The sequence below is a fragment of the Squalius cephalus genome, assembly GCF_949319135.1.
Source record: "Squalius cephalus genome assembly, chromosome: 1".
In the NCBI taxonomy this organism is placed as follows: Eukaryota; Metazoa; Chordata; class Actinopteri; order Cypriniformes; family Leuciscidae; genus Squalius; species Squalius cephalus.
The window spans coordinates 19,599,764-19,612,004 of NC_137122.1; the positions used below are offsets into that span (position 1 = coordinate 19,599,764).

Below are 12,241 nucleotides of genomic sequence, written 5' to 3' on the forward strand. Positions count from 1 at the left end.
TCGTTTCCCCGTGAAAGGAAGGACACATAAAAGGATTCTTAGCGGCCTATCCTACCCCATAAGTCATTGCGCGCCGGTGACAACAGCATTTTTGTAAAAAAAAAAAAAAAAAAGACAGCCGAGAGTTAGGTGGTGGATGGCAAATTCCCATTTAAATGCATGTATTATGTTTTCATTTTCATTAACAAATAACTAGCGAAACCACAGTTAAAAACCACACGTTTTTTTCTTTCTTATAAACTTCATCTTAACTCCATCGTCACCATTGCGTGGCTTCATTTGTCAGGTGGTTTGAGCAGGGACGGATTATGGCGATGATGTGCCCTGGGCACCAATGTCTCAAAGGCCCCCTTCACCAATTTTTTGGGCAACAGTGTTGCACCTGTATGCACAGGCGCCGCAATAGGGCAGGCAAGCCATGCAGGCATTTTAAGGGGGCCCCAGAGGGCTGATCATTTAAACAATCAGAAATGTTAATATAAAGACGCAGCAACATCTCTGCATCCCCCTTAATGGGGCCCCTCTCTCGTTACGCTCGTTATGCTTTTACCTTTTTCAAACTGGTGCAGCGCTTAATATGTTATATCTGTATTTTGTTCTTAAATTTGTTTTGTATTTTTGTATTTTGTAAGAATTTAATAAAGCTTTATTAAAAAAAAAAAAAAAAAAAAAAAACTGGTGCAGCGCTTACTCGCGGTAGGTAGAAAATGCATGATTTGATTTGTTAAACATGAAAAGGACTTATCCGTCTGGCATGGCAGCTCGCTCTAACTTTAACCTAGATAAATGCATATCCAAAGTGTTTGTGCGGAGTGTGCAGCACGCACTGCATGGCAGGCGTCGGCGCGAACACTTGCATTTTCCTATCAACAGTGGAAACAACTTGAAATACTCAATCGTTTCTGGTCATATAGCCTACAGAAAATAATAATGCATCAGTCGCAAGTAGCTACTTTTATTTTTGTAAACTCACAATAGCAAGAAAACGTTGTGCTTTTGTAAAATAAAATAAAACAAACAGGGCGCACTTCATGGTCTCCGTGGCATGAACTGGAGCGCGTCTCAAAAAATGAACTGAAACACAGTGTAGGCTATAGCCTCACAGACATGATGAATATTTCTATATAAAGCTTGAAATGTCCACTTTAAAACGAAAAAATTCGAATCGAAAGCAAATACCGATTGATTAGGTTGATATGATATGAAAGGTGCATTTCTCTCTAAAGGCGCATCCAATTTACAGCGGAGATATAGATATGTTTGCAGCCGACACTGATTTAGAAATATATATTTATTATTAAACAATAAAAATGACTGGTTTTTTTTTTTCTCAGACATATTATCATTAGCCTTTTGCGGGAAGATTTATGCATGCGCTTAAGCGCGGAATATGCCTCCATGCACTCTGTATTTAAGCAGAAATTAATATTAACGTGAGATTAGTCGACTAATTGCTTAAATGAATGACTACTAGTCGACTAGAAAAATTCTATTCTTGAAACTTGGTTGTGGTTTTAAACTCATTTTTGTTTTGGTTTTTGAGTAACCGTCTTCTACGCGTGACTTTTATATTACGCAATGCTTTTCACTCGCCTCTAGATGTCCCTCTCAACAGCGCAGCAATACATTAAAATTATTTATTTGATTTATTTACTAGTTAATACTTTGCAACTGCAAAAAATAATCACATTATTCCTCAATATTTAACACAATTTTACTGAAAATAAAATTACAATTAAAATAATTATTTAAAAAGAATAGACACAAATTTGACAGGGCCCCCTGCTGGCCCAGTGCCCTGGGCAAGTGCCCAGTAGGCCTGTGCGTTAATCCGTGCCTGGGTTTGAGGCAAAATTTGTGCCAATATTAGTTTAAAGGGGACCTATTATGCAAAATTCACTTTTGCATGAATGTGTATCAGTGCGTGTACACAACCACCCAATAGTGATAAAAATCCACTCACTCCTTTTTTATTAATCCCCATAAATCATCAACAGTGTCTCCCAACGACCTGTTTTCAGAATGCTGCTTTAGTGACGTCACTAAAGCCACAGGCCCCGCCCACGAGTGTTGACAGACACTGCCGTTCTAACATAGACCCGCCCTGATCGAGTTCACAGCTGCTGCACTGACGAGAATGTCTCCCAAGCGTTGTAGGTGTTGTGTGGCTGGATGTATTAATCCACATAGCTCTCTCTATTTACTCCCGAAATCTGAGGCAGCCGCTGAAGACGAGGTGGAATTATTTTTGTTTTCAAAGAAAATGCTCCCTCAATTCAACCGAAATTTGTTTATGTACTTGCGCACTTCTTATAACTTACTGTTTACTCAGCTCTTACGGTGATTTTCTAGAGTAAAACTGACGCTTCATCTTTTGTGTGATGTACAATAAACTTTATTAAACTCATCAGTAGGGCTGAACGATATTCTGTTTTAACATCGACATCGCGATGTGCGAATGAGCGATAGTCACATCGCCGGAACATGCGATGTGAAGGGTAACGTTAGTAGTACCCATAAGAGAACGGTTGCACACAGTAAACACGAGTTTGTTGTATGGCTTTTTGCTGGGGTGACATACGCGTTCTGCGTGCCTGCACAGTGATTGGTTCGCTGTGCCGCAGCTCACCGCGCTCACAGCCAACATTCAAAAATGCGCGACGAAGAGGATCCGCCGCAAAAAAAAGTCAAAATCAGCTATTTGGGACTAGCCTATTTCGTCTACAAAAAGGAGGATGTTGACCAAAAAGAGGTAGGCTACTTTGCTGGAGTGTTATAAAGTTGTGGATGGTTGTCTTTTTTAAACATTCGTTTATTTTTCGTGTTCGCATTTATGAGGAAAAAACAATGTTACGTGATATTACGGACGCGACCGTTATGAAAGCGACACTAAAAGACTGCTTTAAAACTTTCACAGAGACCTCAAACAGAAAGCACAAAGCCTTTCTTTAAAACGAATTTCGTTTTGTATTAATTGTATCTTAATTTTAATCAGTATTTCATTATCCAATTTCCTGGATTTAATAATGATTAATAATAATTAAATATAGCAGCCAGCGCCTGAACCCGCAATTAAGCTATGATCCATGAACCGAAACTCAGCGTAAAAGGTAGCCTACTCGCCGCCTCACACACCTAAAAAAAAAAAAAAAGAAAGAAAGAAATATATCTATTATCTACAGAAATCTCTACTTTTAAACAGAACCATTAAAAAAAATATAGCTATATTTAATCTGTATGAAAAGTGCATTTCTCCCGATCACTGCTGCGAAGATCGCGAGTCAGTATATTGTCAACTTCATCTTTACTGAAACACTTGTTTATTAATAAACAATTAAAATGTCTCATTGTAATATTTTACATATTATTAATCATTACTTTTGCTGGGTCTAGGTGCCGTTTACATGAACACGTCACTGAATCAGCACAGAAAACATAATTTTTCAGGTCCTAGAACCCGAAGAACGTTAGGTCCTGCGTAGAACGTTCACCGAATTCTGAGAGAAATATGTTTCTGGAATAAAATATTAAGTGGCCTTTTTGTTACTTGTAATGAAGCTTGCTTATTAGTGAAATTATTAATAACATGGAATGGTAATTATTGACTTTAGCCTGGATTGATGGCTCGCAATATCGCGATATATATCGTTGGGGAAAAAATATTGCAATGTAATTTTTTTCCAAAATCGTGCAGCCCTACTCATCAGTATGTTTGATTATCATTCAGACCTGGTCCGAAACAGCAGACTTGTAGGCTATTAATAACGGATACAAACAGCAGATGACAAATACGGTTATAACCGTAATTAAAATACTAAACTATACCTGTTTCATCTCTATACAGCACTCTGACTCTGTAGGCATTATTGTTCAACTTCGGGTCGAAATGAACACCGTTACTGAGAGTTTCTGATATTATCATCATTCCATGAGATGAAATTGTCCTGAGAGACTGAGCGCGACCTCGTGAGGCTCCGCCCCGTGTCGTCCAGCAGCAGCTTATTTGCATTTAAAGGGCACACACTAAAACAGCGTGTTTTTCTGAGCACCAAAAAATGACAATTTAAACATGCTGTAAAAAATGATCTGTTGGGTATTTTGAGCTAAAACTTCACATACACACTCAGGGAACACCAGAGACTTATTTTACATCTTGTGAAAAGGGGCATAATAGGTCCCCTTTTATTGTTTAATTGTTTCAGGGCGCAAGGAGCAGACAGCTAAATTTATTAAATTGTAATTAAAACTGCAGTCCGGAGTTTTTCCTCTTTGTAAAATCTGCTGAAACATCTCTGTTCGAAATCTGCAATTGTAGTTATTCGCGGAATTATCAACTTTGCGTGAGTTGTGCTTCGACACGGCACCAATGTTAATCCAATGTTTTGAGGAGAATGTCCGGCTGTCAATCACCGCGCCGGTGTGGATCCTGTCATTCGCAATCACAGATTATACTTTTTGGAAGTATGACCAACATAATTTTTACCGGAAAATGTGATCTGAACAAGTAATTAACATCCACTTTTGTTCTGACCAACTAAGGGGAAAAAAGCATTGCAGTACATCGCACTGATTAAATCAAACAATCGCTTATCATATCAAACGGTGCAAATTATACTTTGTTCTCAAATTGTTAATGTTAACAACATCAGCATTGCGTGACTACATTTAATGCCCTTCCGTTATTTATCCTTGTTTTCGTGTGGGCCAGACGGTTGCAGTATCTTTTTTTCTGTAGCCACTAGGAAGTCCAAAGTCTTTTGCATTTTACTACGGGGGAATCTCCAGTTGGTGATCGTCGTTTGAACCTTTCTGGATCCGCCATCAAATATATAAGTTTAATTATATCAAATGCTGTGAGAAAAGGCTATAAATCTCCACCTCCAAGGTCTTCACACGCAATATAACCTGCTAGCCGAGACTCCTTTACTCCTTTACGTGTACAGATGTGACGTAATGAACCAAATTTGAAAAATATGATTTCTGAAGTATTTTGTATGCATGTCCTGATTAGGGATGGGGCCGATCCGATCCAGTATCGGTATCGGGACCGATACCAGCGTAATTCACGTATCGGATTTTCCCGATCCAACCTGCGGAGATATCCGATATCCTCGAGTCATATCTGCACTCGTTTTAACGTCTGCTGAAATGACTCCAAAAGTGATTCCCGCCGGCTAGTCTGCTAGCTGGCTGCAAACTGTGGAATGGATTTCCTGAACGGAGGCGCGGCTCAATGAGACACAGAGTTATGAGAGAGACACACCCCCGCTCAGGAAATCCATTCCGCAGTTTGCGACTAGACAACAACGTCTGCTGTGCCTGTATATATACTTCACACTGACTGGAAACACCGCAGAGCAAGACAGCAAAATGAAATGTTTGCAAAGCTGTAATTCAGAGTCTTTTGAAGCTCCCTCGCGTCGTACAAACACAACGAACGCAATCAAACATTTAAAAAAGCATCACGTTGCTGTGCGTTCACACCAAATGCGAATAGCGCGTCAAATTCGAGTCTACCGCGTCTATTTTGAATCCATTCGCGCGTCCAGAGAAAAATTGACGTGCGTAAAAAGCAAAAGTTTGAAGCGAAATTGACGCGCGTCTGAAGCAAAATCCGCTTGTTTGTTTGCACGATGCTGATGTTGATCGAGCATTAACTGCATCGGAGCGAGGATCACCCTTCAGATAGTGTGTGTGTACGTGTAAAATGTTTAACGTTACACTTGCACTTTTCTTATATTTCAAGACGCAAGTAACGTTATTTGACATTTTGGGAATGTAATAAATATTGACATGACAATCAATCTGAAACCCCAGTTGCATATTTGTTTTCAGAATGGGATTTTTCCTTTTAACAGGATTTCCTGTTTTTCTGACTTCCTTTTCTGACCTTATACTTACCTCAAGTTGCCTTTTGGGACATATGCATGCATGCATACATAGCCTACGTAACTTACATAACATATCATTACTGTTGAGAGTAGTGTATTTCAGCATCATATAAAATAAACAATAATAATAATATTAAAGCAAACACAGCTCTGGTATCGGAATAATATCGGTATCGGCCGATATCCAAATTCAGGTATCGGGATCGGATCGGAAGTGAAAAAATGTGGATCGGTGCATCCCTAGTCCTGATGCGTCATATTTTGCCATGTTAACAATGACCGCTGTGTTATTATTTTTCATAAATACCCTTTTCTGCTTTTTTAGTGTAATTCTGGAGAAAATGGGTCTGCTGGGGAAGGTAACTCCCATACAGGCCAAAAATAAATAAATAATACAAAGTAAGAAAGTTAATACACACATCTTTGCTGAAATGTATTGTGCAGTTGTTGTTAACAAGCCATTGTTAATTTGCTCTGCCTTAGGATTGCAAGTGTCCTGGGACAGGTGAGGGTGTGAGTGGGAAACCCACTACTGAAACTTGGCAGTGGTTTGTCTTCATGGATGAGGTGTTGGGACAGAGCCACTCCATTCATTGCCTCAATGCCTGAGGACACACCAGGGCCAGGTTCAGCAGTGTGTGACCAAGAAGAGGAGGAGCCAGCCGCACCAGCATCAGCACCAGCAGGAGCACCACGAAGAAGGCGAGACAGAGAGGACGAGTTTTGGACTTGCTTAGAGAAGACATGGGACTGCAGAAGGAGGCAGAGGCGAGGAGAGCACAGGAGAGTAGGGAGAGGATGGACATGCTGTTTTCTCTTCTTAAAAGAATGACTGATATATATATACAGCGGGGGAAATAAGTATTGAACACGTCACCATTTTTCTCAGTAAATATATTTCCAAAGGTGCTATTGACATGAAATTTTCACCAGATGTTGGTAACAACCCAAGGAATCAGTACATACAAAGAAACCAAAACAAATAAGCTCAGAAATTAAGTTATGTGTAATAATGTGAAATGACACAGGGAGAAAGTATTGAACAAGGGAGATGCAAAAAGTCATGGAAAGCCAAGACAACAGCTGAAAACTATTAGTAATTAAAAAGCAATCCAGCCCCCTGTCAGTGGAAATTAATAACAGCTGTTTCAGTCCCAACGGATGGCCTACAAAAAGGTCCCATTGCCAAGGTGTCACACAAGACACATCTCATGATGGGTAAAAGCAAAGAGCTGTCTCAAGACCTTCGCAACCTAATTGTTCCCACACATCATGATGGCATTGGTTATAGGCGCCATTCTAAGCTTCTGAATGGTCCAGTGAGCACTTTTGGGGCCATAATACGGAAGTGGAAAGACAATAATTTCACCATAAATTTGCCTCGACCAGTGCTCCTCGCAAGATTTCTGACAGAAGAGTGAAAATAATAATCAGAAGATTTGTCCAAGAGCCAAGGATCACTTGTGGAGAGCTTCAAAAAGACCTGCAGATAGCAGGTACTGTTGTCTCAAAGAAAACAGTAAGTAATGCACTCCACCGCCATGGCCTGTATGCACTCTCACCACGCAAGACTCCATTACTGAAAAAAAAGCATGTTGAAGCTCATTTAAAGTTTGCTGCACAACATTTGGAAAAGCCAGGGAAATACTGGGAGAATTTAGTGTGGTCAGATGAGAGCAAAATTGAATTGTTTGGATGCCATAATACACCATGTTTGGAGGAGAAATTACCCTAAAATTACCCTAAAAACGCCATACACTTTGGTGTTGGCTCTTGGACAACTCTTCTGATTATTTTTTTCACTCCTCTATCAGAAATCTTGCGAGGAGCACTGGTCGAGGCAAATTTATGGTGAAATGATTGTCTTTCCACTTCCGTATTATGGCCCCAAAAGTGCTCACTGGACCATTCAGAAGCTTAGAATGGCGCCTATAACCAATGCCATCATTATGTGTTGCAACAATTAGGCCTAGGTTGTGAAGGTCTTGAGACAGCTCTTTGCTTTTACCCATCATGAGATGTGTCTTGTGCGACACCTTGGCAATGAGACCTTTTTGTAGGCCATCCGTTGGGACTGAACCAGCTGTTATTAATTTCCATGGACAGGGGGCTGGATTGCTTTTTAATTACTAATAGTTTTAAGCTGTTGTCTTGGCTTTCAATGCCTTTTTGCACCTCCCTTTCTTCATGTGTTCAATACTTTTTCCCTGTGTCATTTCACATTATTACACATAACTTAATTTTTTAGCTTATTTGTTTTGGTTTCTTTGTATGTAGTGATTCCTTGGGTTGTTACCAACATCTGGTGAAAATTTCATGTCAATAGCAAAAAGAAAAATGGTGACGTGTTCAATACTTATTTCCCCCGCTGTATATATATAAGCCTCTAAGTGCCATCTGATATTTTCTTGAAGAATGAGAATTTTTTTTATCAAGCTTGTATATTTAAGTTGAGTAATTTCACTTAAATGGCAATGAAAATTAGACTACCTATTAATTATCATTTAGTGAATAAGTGAAATTACTACTACTAATAATACAAATAATTAATATAAGAGAGAATTATCAGAGGGAAATATCTTTATTTTGATGAAGTTTGGATTTTGATACTAGCAAACGCCCAGTGAAACAGATCCAGGACTGAACTGGTTAAACCCTGAAACAACGTCTAGCATCTTTAACCTACAGGTAAGGGCTATTTATAATTGCAACAGGATGTGGGAATGAAATTACCTGAGATACTTGAAATATGAATATTTTCATTCTGTGTTTAATACTGCACTTGTTGAATCTTAACTTGTTAAGTTGAGGTTTATTTGTGTACTCTATTAAAGTCTCTTATTTCACTACACTGTGACTGCACTTAGTGTTTTTAAAGGACTACTTAGATTGAGTATAAGTTACTGTTGCACTTTTTCTGTACTTTGGTATTTAAAAACTGACATGCAGAAAAACTTTTATTTAACAAAATTGTTTCTAGACATTAAGTTTTAACGCGAAATGTTTTTATATTATTTATATATACATTCCTAGATTTATTTGCTGCACTGTTTCTTATACAGTTATTGCAAAACTAAAGTACCATTTTCAGTTTAGTGTTACAAGTGGCTGTGGCGAAATAATATTACTGTCAAATGTATGCCAGATAATACCAATACTCTAGTTTATGGTATGTATTTGTTCATGTTTTATTAAGGGATAAGTCTGAAACACGGCATGAAATAATTCTATGATTCACTCAGGGCTAGTAGTATATATACAGACACACACCCATGTTGAGAAGAGGAAGAGTTGCTGCATTAGAGTCATAACGTGTATCTAAGCGAGTTCACACCGGATTCAGAAAAGCTTGTCCTGAAAGATGGAGCAGTTCCCACTTTAAAAGCAGAAGCTGATGTTTATGGGACACAACACGTTTTATGCTTTGCCTTTGTTGATGTGTTTTCCATCGCTGTATCGTTTTATTTATGTTGTAGCAACGCTGTTTCAATCAAACACATACAAACTTAATTTTAATCCCACGTTGAATGATGGTGTTTGTAATGTTACGTTAAACATAATATCGATGTAAACATTTTCTTTACTGTGGTAAAACCATGGTTTGTCTCGTAATGTGCTCATGGTTCTGACGACAGATATTTGGCTAACTTACATTCGTTTTGTGGTGGGTGTGTGTGTGTGTGTGCGCGCGCGCGTGTGTGCGAGAAAGAGAGTGTGTGTGTGAGTGTGTGTGTGTGTGTGCGAGTGCTGATCAAATAATCCTTTCGAGGATTGTAATATTATGAGGTAGAACGATTGTATAAATGCATGGATATTTTTGCGTGTTTTAACATAAACAGCAGTAGCATTACAAATAACCGCGTATAGAAAAAAGTATGAGACATTAATCTACAGGAAAAAAAAAACATAACGTTACCTCTCTGAAACGTCCTGTAACAGCCGTTCGTGCACAAGTTCTGCTCGATTCCTCTCCACTATTCTCTAAGTCTGATTCGGGCTGAAATTGATAAAGTAATATTGACGCCTGTGTTTACATTACATCGAAGCACATGCAACTGGTAACGGACGTGACGTTTCCGGACAGCGTGAACTAAGCGGTTAGCGAATCACAACACACTGGGCCAAGCTGACCAATCAGAGCCCGTTGTGTATTTCTGAGGGAGAGCCTTCTTATAACCAGTAAATCATCAGACCGTTTTATGAGGAGAGACACAACGGTACAGAATAAAAGTAGATATGAAAAATAATGCGTTTTTTTTTTTTTTTAACGAGGAATGAACACATGTTAGACTGCACACCATAAACACAATCAAGCCTTCGAAAAAAGCTGATCAACCATCCATTTAACAGCTGCTGAAAATACTCTATATTGTGTAAGTCTTGGAGGCTTACAGTGCTATTTTGAACCAAAAATATGATCAAAAAACAGTTGAGGGAGAATGAGCATTTAGTTATCTGACTCTAATATAAGTAATCTGACTCCATTGAAGTTATTGTTGTTATTTAACATATGTTTCAGTATCTAGATTTTACATTAGAATACATTAAAATTATGTTCAGCACAATTCTGTTCAGTTCAAGCTGTCAGATGAGACAAAACATGTTAGAACACACTAGTAGATCAGTAGTATGTAGTGGGAACAAGTGTGTGTGTCCTGTGCAGCAAATGGCACAGATGTGTATTAGAGGTGTAAGAGACACATCAGTCCTCAATCTGCATAATGACGATTCCCTCGCATCTGATTCACAGCATTACTGTGGTGATGAAGGTCATTGTCCCTCGTTTAATTCACATGTATAGCCTACTTCTAAACTGACAACTGTTGTACTAGGGCTCTAAATATAGTTCTACCCATTTCACCTCAATAGTTCCTGTTTTCACCTCATTTTGATGCTGATGTCTTCAGATCTCCTGTAAATTGACACTTAAAGCTCATTTCACTGGTCTAAGCCTAAGGGTATTTGTTGGTGACAAATATGTGGCTACGTTTTTCTGTGCAAAATCCTGTGCAATCAAGCCCGTGAATGTCCTTGTAATTCGCTTCAACCTTTCCGACCTTCATGAAAGATTATTTTATGGAAGGTTCAAGTGGTATGTGTGTGTGAGTCAAGTCAAGTCAAGTCAAGTTTATTTATATAGCGCTTTTCACAACATAGATTGTATCAAAGCAGCTTCACAGTATTAAATTAAAACAATACATCAATGTTTGTTTCTAGTGGAAAATGTCCACGTTTGGTAATGCTGATCAATAGTATTGTTGATTGATTAATTAAATTAAGTATCCCCAACTGAGCAAGCCAAAGGCAACAGTGGCAAGGAACCGAAAAACTCCATCAGGTGACCTAATGGAGAAAAAAAAAAACTTGGGAGAACCCAGGCTCAGTCGGGGGCCAGTTCTCCTCTGGCGTTTATGAACTAGAGGTCGGATTTAACTGTAAGTTTAAAAGTATTATATGAATGCCTGGCTGAAGAGATGCGTCTTTAATCTAGTTTTAAACTGGGAGAGCGAGTCTGAGCAACGGACAGTATCAGAAAGACTATTCCAGAGTTTTGGAGCTAAATGTGAAAATGCTCTCCCTCCTTTGATGGACCTAGATATCCTAGGTATGACCAAAAGCCTCAAATTTAGTGATCTTAAAGAGCATGATGGATTATAGGGCACTAGAAGATCGGTTAAATAGACTGGAGCTAAGCCGTTTAGGGCTTTATAAGTCAGTAGCAATACCTTGTAATTAATACAGAACTTTATAGGTAACCAATGTAGTGATGATAAAATTGGTGTTATATGATCATATTTTTTTGATCTAGTTAGAACTCTAGCGGCGGCATTTTGGACTAACTGTAGCTTGTTTATTGAGGATGCAGGACAACCAGCTAATAAAGCATTACAGTAATCTAGTCTCGAGGTCATGAATGCATGAACTAACTTTTCTGCGTCAGAAACTGATAGCATGTTACGTAGCTTAGCAATGTTTCTAAGGTGGAAAAAGGCTGTTCTTGTAACATATGAAATATGATTTTCAAAAGACAGGTTGCAGTCTAATATAACACCCAGGTCTTTTACTGTAGAGGATAAAGTAACAGGACATCCTACTATGTTAAAGTTGTATTGTGAGAGGTTTTGTGGGTGGTTTTTTGAACCGATAAGTATTACCTCTGTCTTGTCTGGATTTAATAAAAGAAAATTGCGCGTCATCCAATCTTTTATATCTTTAACACACTCTGCCAATTTGGATAATTTAGCGTTTTCATCTGGCCGTGATGAAATATAGATTTGAGTGTCATCAGCATAACAATGGAAACTAATTCCATGTTTCCTTATAATATTTCCAAGTGGCAGCATATATAT

At 38.6% G+C, this 12,241-nt stretch overlaps 2 protein-coding genes across 6 annotated transcripts in view; both read right to left on the bottom strand.

Moving 5' to 3' along the window:
- The window catches only part of LOC307164338 (uncharacterized protein), a 112,658-nt gene extending 102,584 nt beyond the window's left edge, over positions 1-10,074 (bottom strand). For all 3 annotated transcript variants that reach the window (XM_079881072.1, XM_079881073.1, XM_079881071.1), the window contains exon 1: positions 9,808-10,074. The gene's annotated coding sequence lies outside the window, so the exon portion shown is untranslated. The remainder of the gene's footprint in view (positions 1-9,807) is intronic.
- The window catches only part of LOC307164317 (uncharacterized protein), a 211,222-nt gene that overhangs the window by 172,324 nt on the left and 26,657 nt on the right, over positions 1-12,241 (bottom strand). The gene's annotated exons all lie outside the window — the stretch shown is intronic.